This window comes from Cyanistes caeruleus, chromosome 5, assembly GCF_971803275.1.
Source record: "Cyanistes caeruleus chromosome 5, bCyaCae1.hap1.1, whole genome shotgun sequence".
NCBI classification, from domain to species: domain Eukaryota; kingdom Metazoa; phylum Chordata; class Aves; order Passeriformes; family Paridae; genus Cyanistes; species Cyanistes caeruleus.
This window is the reverse complement of record NC_141705.1, coordinates 71,751,238-71,768,526: the sequence shown is the minus strand read 5'-3', so window position 1 is coordinate 71,768,526 and position 17,289 is coordinate 71,751,238.

Below are 17,289 nucleotides of genomic sequence, written 5' to 3'. Positions count from 1 at the left end.
GTTCTCCTCGCCAGACGCAGTGCAAAAGCTTTCTGCTTGCATTAAGAGCAAGAAAGGCAGAAGCCAGGACTCCGGAGCTCAGAGAAGGTAACCGCAAGAGGCGAGCCTCCTTCGGCAGAAGCTGCTTTCCGGAGCTCTTGGCAACCGGCCAAGGAACCATGTGTGTCAGAGGGAGAGTGCCGGTCAGCGCGCGGGCGGGGGAAAGCGCGAGCGCTGCGGGCAGGCGAATAAGGAAGGTGTTGAACAGGCATGTGGCACGGGAAACTTTCAGATTGTAAGTGGAACATAGCTGCCGCTCGCATCCTTGCTGATTAGTTGCTAGTTGTCGTGTGGAAGAAGTACTGCAACGACTTCTTTCTGCTGCTCCCTACTGCTGTTGCTGCTCTCTGCGGCAACAATTTTACTTTCCCTTGGACTCCCAGATGCAGAGAAATGCCCTGCACAGCGCAGAAACCTGTCACACCATGGGTGGAATAGGGTGCTGCAAATCCGTGCTTGTGTCAGTGGCAGGGGTGAGCTGAACAAACATGTGCTGTCCTGTCACACGTTCTCCTCGCCAGACGCAGTGCAAAAGCTTTCTGCTTGCATTAAGAGCAAGAAAGGCAGAAGACAGGACTCCGGAGCTCAGAGAAGGTAACCGCAAGAGGCGAGCCTCCTTCGGCAGAAGCTGCTTTCCGGAGCTCTTGGCAACCGGCCAAGGAACCATATGTGTCTGTGGAACGCTGCTGGTCAGCGCGCTGGCGGGGGAAAGCGCGAGCGCTGCGGGCAGGCGAATAAGGAAGGTGTTGAACAGGCATCTGGCACGGGAAACTTTCAGATTGTAACTGGAACATAGCTGCCGCTCGCATCCTTGCTGATTAGTTGCTAGTTGTCGTGTGGAAGAAGTACTGCAACGACTTCTTTCTGCTGCTCCCTAGTGCTGTTGCTGCTCTCTGCGGCAACAATTTTACTTTCCCTTGGACTCCCAGATGCAGAGAAATGCCCTGCACAGCGCAGAAACCTGTCACACCATGGGTGGAATAGGGTGCTGCAAATCCGTGCTTGTGTCAGTGGCAGGGGTGAGCTGAACAAACATGTGCTGTCCTGTCACACGTTCTCCTCGCCAGACGCAGTGCAAAAGCTTTCCGCTTGCAATAAGAGCAAGAAAGGCAGATGCCGCGACTCCGGGGTTCGGCGAAGGCAACCGCAAGAGGCGAGTCTCCTTCGGTAGAAGCTGCTTTCCGGAGCCCTTGGCAACCGGCCAAGGAACCATGTGTGTCAGAGGGAGAATGCCGGTCAGCGCGCGGGCGGGGGAAAGCGCGGGCGGGGGAAAGCGCGAGCGCTGCGGGCAGGCGAATAAGGAAGGTGTTGAACAGGCATCTGGCACGCGAAACTTTCAGATTGCAAGTGGAACATAGCTGCCGCTCGCATCCTTGCTGATTAGTTGCTAGTTGTCGTGTGGAAGAAGTACTGCAACTACATCCTTCTGCTGCTCCCTACTGCTGTTGCTGCTCTCTGCGGCAACAATTTTACTTTCCCTTGGACTCCCAGATGCAGAGAAATGCCCTGCACAGCGCAGAAACCTGTCACACCATGGGTGGAATAGGGGGCTGCAAATCCGTGCTTGTGTCAGTGGCAGGGGTAAGCTGCACAAACATGTGCTCTCCTGTCACACGTTCTCCTCGCCAGACGCAGTGCAAAAGCTTTCCGCTTGCAATAAGAGCAAGAAAGGCAGATGCCGCGACTCCGGGGTTCGGAGAAGGCAACCGCAAGAGGCGAGTCTCCTTCGGTAGAAGCTGCTTTCCGGAGCCCTTGGCAACCGGCCAAGGAACCATGTGTGTCAGAGGGAGAATGCCGGTCAGCGCGCGGGCGGGGGAAAGCGCGAGCGCTGCGGGCAGGCGAATAAGGAAGGTGTTGAACAGGCATCTGGCACGGGAAACTTTCAGACTGCAAGTGGAACGTAGATGCTGCTCAGCCGCTTGCTGACAAGTCTCTAGTTGTCTTGTAGAAGAAGTACGGGCAAGACTTCCTTCTGCTGCTCCCTACTGCTGTTGCTGCTCTCTGCGACAACAATTTTACTTTCCCTTGGACTCCCAGATGCAGAGAAATGTCCTGCACAGCGCAGAAACCTGTCACACCATGGGTGGAATAGGGTGCTGCAAATCCGTGCTTGTGTAAGTGGCAAGGGTGAGCTGCACAAACATGTGCTGTCCTGTCACACGTTCTCCTCGCCAGACGCAGTGCAAAAGCTTTCTGCTTGCATTAAGAGCAAGAAAGGCAGAAGCCAGGACTCCGGAGCTGAGAGAAGGTAACCGCAAGAGGCGAACCTCCTTCGGCAGAAGCTGCTTTCCGGAGCTCTTGGCAACCGGCCAAGGAACCATGTGTGTCAGAGGGAGAGTGCCGGTCAGAGCGCGGGCGGGGGAAAGCGCGAGCGCTGCGGGCAGGCGAATAAGGAAGGTGTTGAACAGGCATGTGGCACGGGAAACTTTCAGATTGTAAGTGGAACATAGCTGCCGCTCGCATCCTTGCTGATTAGTTGCTAGTTGTCGTGTGGAAGAAGTACTGCAACGACTTCTTTCTGCTGCTCCCTACTGCTGTTGCTGCTCTCTGCGGCAACAATTTTACTTTCCCTTGGACTCCCAGATGCAGAGAAATGCCCTGCACAGCGCAGAAACCTGTCACACCATGGGTGGAATAGGGTGCTGCAAATCCGTGCTTGTGTCAGTGGCAGGGGTGAGCTGAACAAACATGTGCTGTCCTGTCACACGTTCTCCTCGCCAGACGCAGTGCAAAAGCTTTCCGCTTGCAATAAGAGCAAGAAAGGCAGATGCCGCGACTCCGGGGTTCGGCGAAGGCAACCGCAAGAGGCGAGTCTCCTTCGGTAGAAGCTGCTTTCCGGAGCCCTTGGCAACCGGCCAAGGAACCATGTGTGTCAGAGGGAGAATGCCGGTCAGCGCGCGGGCGGGGGAAAGCGCGGGCGGGGGAAAGCGCGAGCGCTGCGGGCAGGCGAATAAGGAAGGTGTTGAACAGGCATCTGGCACGAGAAACTTTCAGATTGTAAGTGGAACATAGCTGCCGCTCGCATCCTTGCTGATTAGTTGCTAGTTGTCGTGTGGAAGAAGTACTGCAACGACTTCTTTCTGCTGCTCCCTACTGCTGTTGCTGCTCTCTGCGGCAACAATTTTACTTTCCCTTGGACTCCCAGATGCAGAGAAATGCCCTGCACAGCGCAGAAACCTGTCACACCATGGGTGGAATAGGGTGCTGCAAATCCGTGCTTGTGTCAGTGGCAGGGGTGAGCTGCACAAACATGTGCTGTCCTGTCACACGTTCTCCTCGCCAGACGCAGTGCAAAAGCTTTCTGCTTGCATTAAGAGCAAGAAAGGCAGAAGCCAGGACTCCGGAGCTCAGAGACGGTAACCGCAAGAGGCGAGCCTCCTTCGGCAGAAGCTGCTTTCCGGAGCTCTTGGCAACCGGCCAAGGAACCATGTGTGTCAGAGGGATAGTGCCGGTCAGCGCGCGGGCGGGGGAAAGCGCGAGCGCTGCGGGCAGGCGAATAAGGAAGGTGTTGAACAGGCATGTGGCACGGGAAACTTTCAGATTGTAAGTGGAACATAGCTGCCGCTCGCATCCTTGCTGATTAGTTGCTAGTTGTCGTGTGGAAGAAGTACTGCAACGACTTCTTTCTGCTGCTCCCTACTGCTGTTGCTGCTCTCTGCGGCAACAATTTTACTTTCCCTTGGACTCCCAGATGCAGAGAAATGCCCTGCACAGCGCAGAAACCTGTCACACCATGGGTGGAATAGGGTGCTGCAAATCCGTGCTTGTGTCAGTGGCAGGGGTGAGCTGAACAAACATGTGCTGTCCTGTCACACGTTCTCCTCGCCAGACGCAGTGCAAAAGCTTTCTGCTTGCATTAAGAGCAAGAAAGGCAGAAGACAGGACTCCGGAGCTCAGAGAAGGTAACCGCAAGAGGCGAGCCTCCTTCGGCAGAAGCTGCTTTCCGGAGCTCTTGGCAACCGGCCAAGGAACCATATGTGTCTGTGGAACGCTGCTGGTCAGCGCGCTGGCGGGGGAAAGCGCGAGCGCTGCGGGCAGGCGAATAAGGAAGGTGTTGAACAGGCATCTGGCACGCGAAACTTTCAGATTGCAAGTGGAACATAGCTGCCGCTCGCATGCTTGCTGATTAGTTGCTAGTTGTCGTGTGGAAGAAGTACTGCAACGACTTCTTTCTGCTGCTCCCTACTGCTGTTGCTGCTCTCTGCGGCAACAATTTTACTTTCCCTTGGACTCCCAGATGCAGAGAAATGCCCTGCACAGCGCAGAAACCTGTCACACCATGGGTGGAATAGGGTGCTGCAAATCCGTGCTTGTGTCAGTGGCAGGGGTGAGCTGAACAAACATGTGCTGTCCTGTCACACGTTCTCCTCGTCAGACGCAGTGCAAAAGCTTTCCGCTTGCAATAAGAGCAAGAAAGGCAGATGCCGCGACTCCGGGGTTCGGAGAAGGCAACCGCAAGAGGCGAGCCTCCTTCGGTAGAAGCTGCTTTCCGGAGCCCTTGGCAACCGGCCAAGGAACCATGTGTGTCAGAGGGAGAATGCCGGTCAGCGCGCGGGCGGGGGAAAGCGCGGGCGGGGGAAAGCGCGAGCGCTGCGGGCAGGCGAATAAGGAAGGTGTTGAACAGGCATCTGGCACGGGAAACTTTCAGACTGCAAGTGGAACTTAGATGCCGCTCAGCCGCTTGCTGACAAGTCTCTAGTTGTCTTGTAGAAGAAGTACGGGCAAGACTTCCTTCTGCTGCTCCCTACTGCTGTTGCTGCTCCCTGCGACAACAATTTTACTTTCCCTTGGACTCCCAGATGCAGAGAAATGCCCTGCACAGCGCAGAAACCTGTCACACCATGGGTGGAATAGGGTGCTGCAAATCCGTGCTTGTGTCAGTGGCAGGGGTGAGCTGAACAAACATGTGCTGTCCTGTCACACGTTCTCCTCGCCAGACGCAGTGCAAAAGCTTTCCGCTTGCATTAAGAGCAAGAAAGGCAGAAGCCAGGACTCCGGAGCTCAGAGAAGGTAACCGCAAGAGGCGAGCCTCCTTCGGCAGAAGCTGCTTTCCGGAGCTCTTGGCAACCGGCCAAGGAACCATATGTGTCTGTGGAACGCTGCTGGTCAGCGCGCTGGCGGGGGAAAGCGCGAGCGCTGCGGGCAGGCGAATAAGGAAGGTGTTGAACAGGCATCTGGCACGCGAAACTTTCAGATTGCAAGTGGAACATAGCTGCCGCTCGCATGCTTGCTGATTAGTTGCTAGTTGTCGTGTGGAAGAAGTACTGCAACGACATCCTTCTGCTGCTCCCTACTGCTGTTGCTGCTCTCTGCGGCAACAATTTTACTTTCCCTTGGACTCCCAGATGCAGAGAAATGCCCTGCACAGCGCAGAAACCTGTCACACCATGGGTGGAATAGGGGGCTGCAAATCCGTGCTTGTGTCAGTGGCAGGGGTAAGCTGCACAAACATGTGCTGTCCTGTCACACGTTCTCCTCGCCAGACGCAGTGCAAAAGCTTTCTGCTTGCATTAAGAGCAAGAAAGGCAGAAGACAGGACTCCGGAGCTCAGAGAAGGTAACCGCAAGAGGCGAGCCTCCTTCGGCAGAAGCTGCTTTCCGGAGCCCTTGGCAACCGGCCAAGGAACCATGTGTGTCAGAGGGAGAATGCCGGTCAGCGCGCGGGCGGGGGAAAGCGCGGGCGGGGGAAAGCGCGAGCACTGCGGGCAGGCGAATAAGGAAGGTGTTGAACAGGCATGTGGCACGGGAAACTTTCAGATTGTAAGTGGAACATAGCTGCCGCTCGCATCCTTGCTGATTAGTTGCTAGTTGTCGTGTGGAAGAAGTACTGCAACGACTTCTTTCTGCTGCTCCCTACTGCTGTTGCTGCTCTCTGCGGCAACAATTTTACTTTCCCTTGGACTCCCAGATGCAGAGAAATGCCCTGCACAGCGCAGAAACCTGTCACACCATGGGTGGAATAGGGTGCTGCAAATCCGTGCTTGTGTCAGTGGCAGGGGTGAGCTGAACAAACATGTGCTGTCCTGTCACACGTTCTCCTCGCCAGACGCAGTGCAAAAGCTTTCTGCTTGCATTAAGAGCAAGAAAGGCAGAAGACAGGACTCCGGAGCTCAGAGAAGGTAACCGCAAGAGGCGAGCCTCCTTCGGCAGAAGCTGCTTTCCGGAGCTCTTGGCAACCGGCCAAGGAACCATATGTGTCTGTGGAACGCTGCTGGTCAGCGCGCTGGCGGGGGAAAGCGCGAGCGCTGCGGGCAGGCGAATAAGGAAGGTGTTGAACAGGCATCTGGCACGCGAAACTTTCAGATTGCAAGTGGAACATAGCTGCCGCTCGCATGCTTGCTGATTAGTTGCTAGTTGTCGTGTGGAAGAAGTACTGCAACGACATCCTTCTGCTGCTCCCTACTGCTGTTGCTGCTCTCTGCGGCAACAATTTTACTTTCCCTTGGACTCCCAGATGCAGAGAAATGCCCTGCACAGCGCAGAAACCTGTCACACCATGGGTGGAATAGGGGGCTGCAAATCCGTGCTTGTGTCAGTGGCAGGGGTAAGCTGCACAAACATGTGCTGTCCTGTCACACGTTCTCCTCGCCAGACGCAGTGCAAAAGCTTTCTGCTTGCATTAAGAGCAAGAAAGGCAGAAGCCAGGACTCCGGAGCTCAGAGAAGGTAACCGCAAGAGGCGAGCCTCCTCCGGCAGAAGCTGCTTTCCGGAGCCCTTGGCAACCGGCCAAGGAACCATGTGTGTCAGAGGGAGAATGCCGGTCAGCGCGCGGGCGGGGGAAAGCGCGGGCGGGGGAAAGCGCGAGCGCTGCGAGCAGGCGAATAAGGAAGGTGTTGAACAGGCATGTGGCACGGGAAACTTTCAGATTGTAAGTGGAACATAGCTGCCGCTCGCATCCTTGCTGATTAGTTGCTAGTTGTCGTGTGGAAGAAGTACTGCAACGACTTCTTTCTGCTGCTCCCTACTGCTGTTGCTGCTCTCTGCGGCAACAATTTTACTTTCCCTTGGACTCCCAGATGCAGAGAAATGCCCTGCACAGCGCAGAAACCTGTCACACCATGGGTGGAATAGGGTGCTGCAAATCCGTGCTTGTGTCAGTGGCAGGGGTGAGCTGAACAAACATGTGCTGTCCTGTCACACGTTCTCCTCGTCAGACGCAGTGCAAAAGCTTTCTGCTTGCATTAAGAGCAAGAAAGGCAGAAGCCAGGACTCCGGAGCTCAGAGAAGGTAACCGCAAGAGGCGAGCCTCCTTCGGCAGAAGCTGCTTTCCGGAGCTCTTGGCAACCGGCCAAGGAACCATGTGTGTCAGAGGGAGAATGCCGGTCAGCGCGCGGGCGGGGGAAAGCGCGGGCGGGGGAAAGCGCGAGCGCTGCGAGCAGGCGAATAAGGAAGGTGTTGAACAGGCATGTGGCACGGGAAACTTTCAGATTGTAAGTGGAACATAGCTGCCGCTCGCATCCTTGCTGATTAGTTGCTAGTTGTCGTGTGGAAGAAGTACTGCAACGACTTCTTTCTGCTGCTCCCTACTGCTGTTGCTGCTCTCTGCGGCAACAATTTTACTTTCCCTTGGACTCCCAGATGCAGAGAAATGCCCTGCACAGCGCAGAAACCTGTCACACCATGGGTGGAATAGGGTGCTGCAAATCCGTGCTTGTGTCAGTGGCAGGGGTGAGCTGAACAAACATGTGCTCTCCTGTCACACGTTCTCCTCGCCAGACGCAGTGCAAAACCTTTCTGCTTGCATTAAGAGCAAGAAAGGCAGAAGACAGGACTCCGGAGCTCAGAGAAGGTAACCGAAAGAGGCGAGCCTCCTTCGGCAGAAGCTGCTTTCCGGAGCCCTTGGCAACCGGCCAAGGAACCATATGTGTCTGTGGAACGCTGCTGGTCAGCGCGCTGGCGGGGGAAAGCGCGAGCGCTGCGGGCAGGCGAATAAGGAAGGTGTTGAACAGGCATCTGGCACGCGAAACTTTCAGATTGCAAGTGGAACATAGCTGCCGCTCGCATGCTTGCTGATTAGTTGCTAGTTGTCGTGTGGAAGAAGTACTGCAACGACATCCTTCTGCTGCTCCCTACTGCTGTTGCTGCTCTCTGCGGCAACAATTTTACTTTCCCTTGGACTCCCAGATGCAGAGAAATGCCCTGCACAGCGCAGAAACCTGTCACACCATGGGTGGAATAGGGGGCTGCAAATCCGTGCTTGTGTCAGTGGCAGGGGTAAGCTGCACAAACATGTGCTGTCCTGTCACACGTTCTCCTCGCCAGACGCAGTGCAAAAGCTTTCTGCTTGCATTAAGAGCAAGAAAGGCAGAAGACAGGACTCCGGAGCTCAGAGAAGGTAACCGCAAGAGGCGAGCCTCCTTCGGCAGAAGCTGCTTTCCGGAGCCCTTGGCAACCGGCCAAGGAACCATGTGTGTCAGAGGGAGAATGCCGGTCAGCGCGCGGGCGGGGGAAAGCGCGGGCGGGGGAAAGCGCGAGCACTGCGGGCAGGCGAATAAGGAAGGTGTTGAACAGGCATGTGGCACGGGAAACTTTCAGATTGTAAGTGGAACATAGCTGCCGCTCGCATCCTTGCTGATTAGTTGCTAGTTGTCGTGTGGAAGAAGTACTGCAACGACTTCTTTCTGCTGCTCCCTACTGCTGTTGCTGCTCTCTGCGGCAACAATTTTACTTTCCCTTGGACTCCCAGATGCAGAGAAATGCCCTGCACAGCGCAGAAACCTGTCACACCATGGGTGGAATAGGGTGCTGCAAATCCGTGCTTGTGTCAGTGGCAGGGGTGAGCTGAACAAACATGTGCTGTCCTGTCACACGTTCTCCTCGCCAGACGCAGTGCAAAAGCTTTCTGCTTGCAATAAGAGCAAGAAAGGCAGATGCCGCGACTCCGGGGTTCGGAGAAGGCAACCGCAAGAGGCGAGTCTCCTTCGGTAGAAGCTGCTTTCCGGAGCCCTTGGCAACCGGCCAAGGAACCATGTGTGTCAGAGGGAGAATGCCGGTCAGCGCGCGGGCGGGGGAAAGCGCGAGCGCTGCGGGCAGGCGAATAAGGAAGGTGTTGAACAGGCATCTGGCACACGAAACTTTCAGATTGTAAGTGGAACATAGCTGCCGCTCGCATCCTTGCTGATTAGTTGCTAGTTGTCGTGTGGAAGAAGTACTGCAACTACATACTTCTGCTGCTCCCTACTGCTGTTGCTGCTCTCTGCGGCAACAATTTTACTTTCCCTTGGACTCCCAGATGCAGAGAAATGCCCTGCACAGCGCAGAAACCTGTCACACCATGGGTGGAATAGGGTGCTGCAAATCCGTGCTTCTGTCAGTGGCAGGGGTGAGCTGAACAAACATGTGCTGTCCTGTCACACGTTCTCCTCGCCAGACGCAGTGCAAAAGCTTTCTGCTTGCATTAAGAGCAAGAAAGGCAGAAGCCAGGACTCCGGAGCTCAGAGAAGGTAACCGCAAGAGGCGAGCCTCCTTCGGCAGAAGCTGCTTTCCGGAGCTCTTGGCAACCGGCCAAGGAACCATGTGTGTCAGAGGGAGAGTGCCGGTCAGCGCGCGGGCGGGGGAAAGCGCGAGCGCTGCGGGCAGGCGAATAAGGAAGGTGTTGAACAGGCATGTGGCACGGGAAACTTTCAGATTGTAAGTGGAACATAGCTGCCGCTCGCATCCTTGCTGATTAGTTGCTAGTTGTCGTGTGGAAGAAGTACTGCAACGACTTCTTTCTGCTGCTCCCTACTGCTGTTGCTGCTCTCTGCGGCAACAATTTTACTTTCCCTTGGACTCCCAGATGCAGAGAAATGCCCTGCACAGCGCAGAAACCTGTCACACCATGGGTGGAATAGGGTGCTGCAAATCCGTGCTTGTGTCAGTGGCAGGGGTGAGCTGAACAAACATGTGCTGTCCTGTCACACGTTCTCCTCGCCAGACGCAGTGCAAAAGCTTTCTGCTTGCATTAAGAGCAAGAAAGGCAGAAGACAGGACTCCGGAGCTCAGAGAAGGTAACCGCAAGAGGCGAGCCTCCTTCGGCAGAAGCTGCTTTCCGGAGCTCTTGGCAACCGGCCAAGGAACCATATGTGTCTGTGGAACGCTGCTGGTCAGCGCGCTGGCGGGGGAAAGCGCGAGCGCTGCGGGCAGGCGAATAAGGAAGGTGTTGAACAGGCATCTGGCACGGGAAACTTTCAGATTGTAACTGGAACATAGCTGCCGCTCGCATCCTTGCTGATTAGTTGCTAGTTGTCGTGTGGAAGAAGTACTGCAACGACTTCTTTCTGCTGCTCCCTAGTGCTGTTGCTGCTCTCTGCGGCAACAATTTTACTTTCCCTTGGACTCCCAGATGCAGAGAAATGCCCTGCACAGCGCAGAAACCTGTCACACCATGGGTGGAATAGGGTGCTGCAAATCCGTGCTTGTGTCAGTGGCAGGGGTGAGCTGAACAAACATGTGCTGTCCTGTCACACGTTCTCCTCGCCAGACGCAGTGCAAAAGCTTTCCGCTTGCAATAAGAGCAAGAAAGGCAGATGCCGCGACTCCGGGGTTCGGCGAAGGCAACCGCAAGAGGCGAGTCTCCTTCGGTAGAAGCTGCTTTCCGGAGCCCTTGGCAACCGGCCAAGGAACCATGTGTGTCAGAGGGAGAATGCCGGTCAGCGCGCGGGCGGGGGAAAGCGCGGGCGGGGGAAAGCGCGAGCGCTGCGGGCAGGCGAATAAGGAAGGTGTTGAACAGGCATCTGGCACGCGAAACTTTCAGATTGCAAGTGGAACATAGCTGCCGCTCGCATCCTTGCTGATTAGTTGCTAGTTGTCGTGTGGAAGAAGTACTGCAACTACATCCTTCTGCTGCTCCCTACTGCTGTTGCTGCTCTCTGCGGCAACAATTTTACTTTCCCTTGGACTCCCAGATGCAGAGAAATGCCCTGCACAGCGCAGAAACCTGTCACACCATGGGTGGAATAGGGGGCTGCAAATCCGTGCTTGTGTCAGTGGCAGGGGTAAGCTGCACAAACATGTGCTCTCCTGTCACACGTTCTCCTCGCCAGACGCAGTGCAAAAGCTTTCCGCTTGCAATAAGAGCAAGAAAGGCAGATGCCGCGACTCCGGGGTTCGGAGAAGGCAACCGCAAGAGGCGAGTCTCCTTCGGTAGAAGCTGCTTTCCGGAGCCCTTGGCAACCGGCCAAGGAACCATGTGTGTCAGAGGGAGAATGCCGGTCAGCGCGCGGGCGGGGGAAAGCGCGAGCGCTGCGGGCAGGCGAATAAGGAAGGTGTTGAACAGGCATCTGGCACGGGAAACTTTCAGACTGCAAGTGGAACGTAGATGCTGCTCAGCCGCTTGCTGACAAGTCTCTAGTTGTCTTGTAGAAGAAGTACGGGCAAGACTTCCTTCTGCTGCTCCCTACTGCTGTTGCTGCTCTCTGCGACAACAATTTTACTTTCCCTTGGACTCCCAGATGCAGAGAAATGTCCTGCACAGCGCAGAAACCTGTCACACCATGGGTGGAATAGGGTGCTGCAAATCCGTGCTTGTGTAAGTGGCAAGGGTGAGCTGCACAAACATGTGCTGTCCTGTCACACGTTCTCCTCGCCAGACGCAGTGCAAAAGCTTTCTGCTTGCATTAAGAGCAAGAAAGGCAGAAGCCAGGACTCCGGAGCTGAGAGAAGGTAACCGCAAGAGGCGAACCTCCTTCGGCAGAAGCTGCTTTCCGGAGCTCTTGGCAACCGGCCAAGGAACCATGTGTGTCAGAGGGAGAGTGCCGGTCAGAGCGCGGGCGGGGGAAAGCGCGAGCGCTGCGGGCAGGCGAATAAGGAAGGTGTTGAACAGGCATGTGGCACGGGAAACTTTCAGATTGTAAGTGGAACATAGCTGCCGCTCGCATCCTTGCTGATTAGTTGCTAGTTGTCGTGTGGAAGAAGTACTGCAACGACTTCTTTCTGCTGCTCCCTACTGCTGTTGCTGCTCTCTGCGGCAACAATTTTACTTTCCCTTGGACTCCCAGATGCAGAGAAATGCCCTGCACAGCGCAGAAACCTGTCACACCATGGGTGGAATAGGGTGCTGCAAATCCGTGCTTGTGTCAGTGGCAGGGGTGAGCTGAACAAACATGTGCTGTCCTGTCACACGTTCTCCTCGCCAGACGCAGTGCAAAAGCTTTCCGCTTGCAATAAGAGCAAGAAAGGCAGATGCCGCGACTCCGGGGTTCGGCGAAGGCAACCGCAAGAGGCGAGTCTCCTTCGGTAGAAGCTGCTTTCCGGAGCCCTTGGCAACCGGCCAAGGAACCATGTGTGTCAGAGGGAGAATGCCGGTCAGCGCGCGGGCGGGGGAAAGCGCGGGCGGGGGAAAGCGCGAGCGCTGCGGGCAGGCGAATAAGGAAGGTGTTGAACAGGCATCTGGCACGAGAAACTTTCAGATTGTAAGTGGAACATAGCTGCCGCTCGCATCCTTGCTGATTAGTTGCTAGTTGTCGTGTGGAAGAAGTACTGCAACGACTTCTTTCTGCTGCTCCCTACTGCTGTTGCTGCTCTCTGCGGCAACAATTTTACTTTCCCTTGGACTCCCAGATGCAGAGAAATGCCCTGCACAGCGCAGAAACCTGTCACACCATGGGTGGAATAGGGTGCTGCAAATCCGTGCTTGTGTCAGTGGCAGGGGTGAGCTGCACAAACATGTGCTGTCCTGTCACACGTTCTCCTCGCCAGACGCAGTGCAAAAGCTTTCTGCTTGCATTAAGAGCAAGAAAGGCAGAAGCCAGGACTCCGGAGCTCAGAGACGGTAACCGCAAGAGGCGAGCCTCCTTCGGCAGAAGCTGCTTTCCGGAGCTCTTGGCAACCGGCCAAGGAACCATGTGTGTCAGAGGGATAGTGCCGGTCAGCGCGCGGGCGGGGGAAAGCGCGAGCGCTGCGGGCAGGCGAATAAGGAAGGTGTTGAACAGGCATGTGGCACGGGAAACTTTCAGATTGTAAGTGGAACATAGCTGCCGCTCGCATCCTTGCTGATTAGTTGCTAGTTGTCGTGTGGAAGAAGTACTGCAACGACTTCTTTCTGCTGCTCCCTACTGCTGTTGCTGCTCTCTGCGGCAACAATTTTACTTTCCCTTGGACTCCCAGATGCAGAGAAATGCCCTGCACAGCGCAGAAACCTGTCACACCATGGGTGGAATAGGGTGCTGCAAATCCGTGCTTGTGTCAGTGGCAGGGGTGAGCTGAACAAACATGTGCTGTCCTGTCACACGTTCTCCTCGCCAGACGCAGTGCAAAAGCTTTCTGCTTGCATTAAGAGCAAGAAAGGCAGAAGACAGGACTCCGGAGCTCAGAGAAGGTAACCGCAAGAGGCGAGCCTCCTTCGGCAGAAGCTGCTTTCCGGAGCTCTTGGCAACCGGCCAAGGAACCATATGTGTCTGTGGAACGCTGCTGGTCAGCGCGCTGGCGGGGGAAAGCGCGAGCGCTGCGGGCAGGCGAATAAGGAAGGTGTTGAACAGGCATCTGGCACGCGAAACTTTCAGATTGCAAGTGGAACATAGCTGCCGCTCGCATGCTTGCTGATTAGTTGCTAGTTGTCGTGTGGAAGAAGTACTGCAACGACTTCTTTCTGCTGCTCCCTACTGCTGTTGCTGCTCTCTGCGGCAACAATTTTACTTTCCCTTGGACTCCCAGATGCAGAGAAATGCCCTGCACAGCGCAGAAACCTGTCACACCATGGGTGGAATAGGGTGCTGCAAATCCGTGCTTGTGTCAGTGGCAGGGGTGAGCTGAACAAACATGTGCTGTCCTGTCACACGTTCTCCTCGTCAGACGCAGTGCAAAAGCTTTCCGCTTGCAATAAGAGCAAGAAAGGCAGATGCCGCGACTCCGGGGTTCGGAGAAGGCAACCGCAAGAGGCGAGCCTCCTTCGGTAGAAGCTGCTTTCCGGAGCCCTTGGCAACCGGCCAAGGAACCATGTGTGTCAGAGGGAGAATGCCGGTCAGCGCGCGGGCGGGGGAAAGCGCGGGCGGGGGAAAGCGCGAGCGCTGCGGGCAGGCGAATAAGGAAGGTGTTGAACAGGCATCTGGCACGGGAAACTTTCAGACTGCAAGTGGAACTTAGATGCCGCTCAGCCGCTTGCTGACAAGTCTCTAGTTGTCTTGTAGAAGAAGTACGGGCAAGACTTCCTTCTGCTGCTCCCTACTGCTGTTGCTGCTCCCTGCGACAACAATTTTACTTTCCCTTGGACTCCCAGATGCAGAGAAATGCCCTGCACAGCGCAGAAACCTGTCACACCATGGGTGGAATAGGGTGCTGCAAATCCGTGCTTGTGTCAGTGGCAGGGGTGAGCTGAACAAACATGTGCTGTCCTGTCACACGTTCTCCTCGCCAGACGCAGTGCAAAAGCTTTCCGCTTGCATTAAGAGCAAGAAAGGCAGAAGCCAGGACTCCGGAGCTCAGAGAAGGTAACCGCAAGAGGCGAGCCTCCTTCGGCAGAAGCTGCTTTCCGGAGCTCTTGGCAACCGGCCAAGGAACCATATGTGTCTGTGGAACGCTGCTGGTCAGCGCGCTGGCGGGGGAAAGCGCGAGCGCTGCGGGCAGGCGAATAAGGAAGGTGTTGAACAGGCATCTGGCACGCGAAACTTTCAGATTGCAAGTGGAACATAGCTGCCGCTCGCATGCTTGCTGATTAGTTGCTAGTTGTCGTGTGGAAGAAGTACTGCAACGACATCCTTCTGCTGCTCCCTACTGCTGTTGCTGCTCTCTGCGGCAACAATTTTACTTTCCCTTGGACTCCCAGATGCAGAGAAATGCCCTGCACAGCGCAGAAACCTGTCACACCATGGGTGGAATAGGGGGCTGCAAATCCGTGCTTGTGTCAGTGGCAGGGGTAAGCTGCACAAACATGTGCTGTCCTGTCACACGTTCTCCTCGCCAGACGCAGTGCAAAAGCTTTCTGCTTGCATTAAGAGCAAGAAAGGCAGAAGACAGGACTCCGGAGCTCAGAGAAGGTAACCGCAAGAGGCGAGCCTCCTTCGGCAGAAGCTGCTTTCCGGAGCCCTTGGCAACCGGCCAAGGAACCATGTGTGTCAGAGGGAGAATGCCGGTCAGCGCGCGGGCGGGGGAAAGCGCGGGCGGGGGAAAGCGCGAGCACTGCGGGCAGGCGAATAAGGAAGGTGTTGAACAGGCATGTGGCACGGGAAACTTTCAGATTGTAAGTGGAACATAGCTGCCGCTCGCATCCTTGCTGATTAGTTGCTAGTTGTCGTGTGGAAGAAGTACTGCAACGACTTCTTTCTGCTGCTCCCTACTGCTGTTGCTGCTCTCTGCGGCAACAATTTTACTTTCCCTTGGACTCCCAGATGCAGAGAAATGCCCTGCACAGCGCAGAAACCTGTCACACCATGGGTGGAATAGGGTGCTGCAAATCCGTGCTTGTGTCAGTGGCAGGGGTGAGCTGAACAAACATGTGCTGTCCTGTCACACGTTCTCCTCGCCAGACGCAGTGCAAAAGCTTTCTGCTTGCATTAAGAGCAAGAAAGGCAGAAGACAGGACTCCGGAGCTCAGAGAAGGTAACCGCAAGAGGCGAGCCTCCTTCGGCAGAAGCTGCTTTCCGGAGCTCTTGGCAACCGGCCAAGGAACCATATGTGTCTGTGGAACGCTGCTGGTCAGCGCGCTGGCGGGGGAAAGCGCGAGCGCTGCGGGCAGGCGAATAAGGAAGGTGTTGAACAGGCATCTGGCACGCGAAACTTTCAGATTGCAAGTGGAACATAGCTGCCGCTCGCATGCTTGCTGATTAGTTGCTAGTTGTCGTGTGGAAGAAGTACTGCAACGACATCCTTCTGCTGCTCCCTACTGCTGTTGCTGCTCTCTGCGGCAACAATTTTACTTTCCCTTGGACTCCCAGATGCAGAGAAATGCCCTGCACAGCGCAGAAACCTGTCACACCATGGGTGGAATAGGGGGCTGCAAATCCGTGCTTGTGTCAGTGGCAGGGGTAAGCTGCACAAACATGTGCTGTCCTGTCACACGTTCTCCTCGCCAGACGCAGTGCAAAAGCTTTCTGCTTGCATTAAGAGCAAGAAAGGCAGAAGCCAGGACTCCGGAGCTCAGAGAAGGTAACCGCAAGAGGCGAGCCTCCTCCGGCAGAAGCTGCTTTCCGGAGCCCTTGGCAACCGGCCAAGGAACCATGTGTGTCAGAGGGAGAATGCCGGTCAGCGCGCGGGCGGGGGAAAGCGCGGGCGGGGGAAAGCGCGAGCGCTGCGAGCAGGCGAATAAGGAAGGTGTTGAACAGGCATGTGGCACGGGAAACTTTCAGATTGTAAGTGGAACATAGCTGCCGCTCGCATCCTTGCTGATTAGTTGCTAGTTGTCGTGTGGAAGAAGTACTGCAACGACTTCTTTCTGCTGCTCCCTACTGCTGTTGCTGCTCTCTGCGGCAACAATTTTACTTTCCCTTGGACTCCCAGATGCAGAGAAATGCCCTGCACAGCGCAGAAACCTGTCACACCATGGGTGGAATAGGGTGCTGCAAATCCGTGCTTGTGTCAGTGGCAGGGGTGAGCTGAACAAACATGTGCTGTCCTGTCACACGTTCTCCTCGTCAGACGCAGTGCAAAAGCTTTCTGCTTGCATTAAGAGCAAGAAAGGCAGAAGCCAGGACTCCGGAGCTCAGAGAAGGTAACCGCAAGAGGCGAGCCTCCTTCGGCAGAAGCTGCTTTCCGGAGCTCTTGGCAACCGGCCAAGGAACCATGTGTGTCAGAGGGAGAATGCCGGTCAGCGCGCGGGCGGGGGAAAGCGCGGGCGGGGGAAAGCGCGAGCGCTGCGAGCAGGCGAATAAGGAAGGTGTTGAACAGGCATGTGGCACGGGAAACTTTCAGACTGCAAGTGGAACGTAGATGCTGCTCAGCCGCTTGCTGACAAGTCTCTAGTTGTCTTGTAGAAGAAGTACGGGCAAGACTTTCTTCTGCTGCTCCCTACTGCTGTTGCTGCTCTCTGCGGCAACAATTTTACTTTCCCTTGGACTCCCAGATGCAGAGAAATGCCCTGCACAGCGCAGAAACCTGTCACACCATGGGTGGAATAGGGGGCTGCAAATCCGTGCTTGTGTCAGTGGCAGGGGTGAGCTGCACAAACATGTGCTCTCCTGTCACACGTTCTCCTCGCCAGACGCAGTGCAAAAGCTTTCTGCTTGCATTAAGAGCAAGAAAGGCAGAAGACAGGACTCCGGAGCTCAGAGAAGGTAACCGCAAGAGGCGAGCCTCCTTCGGCAGAAGCTGCTTTCCGGAGCTCTTGGCAACCGGCCAAGGA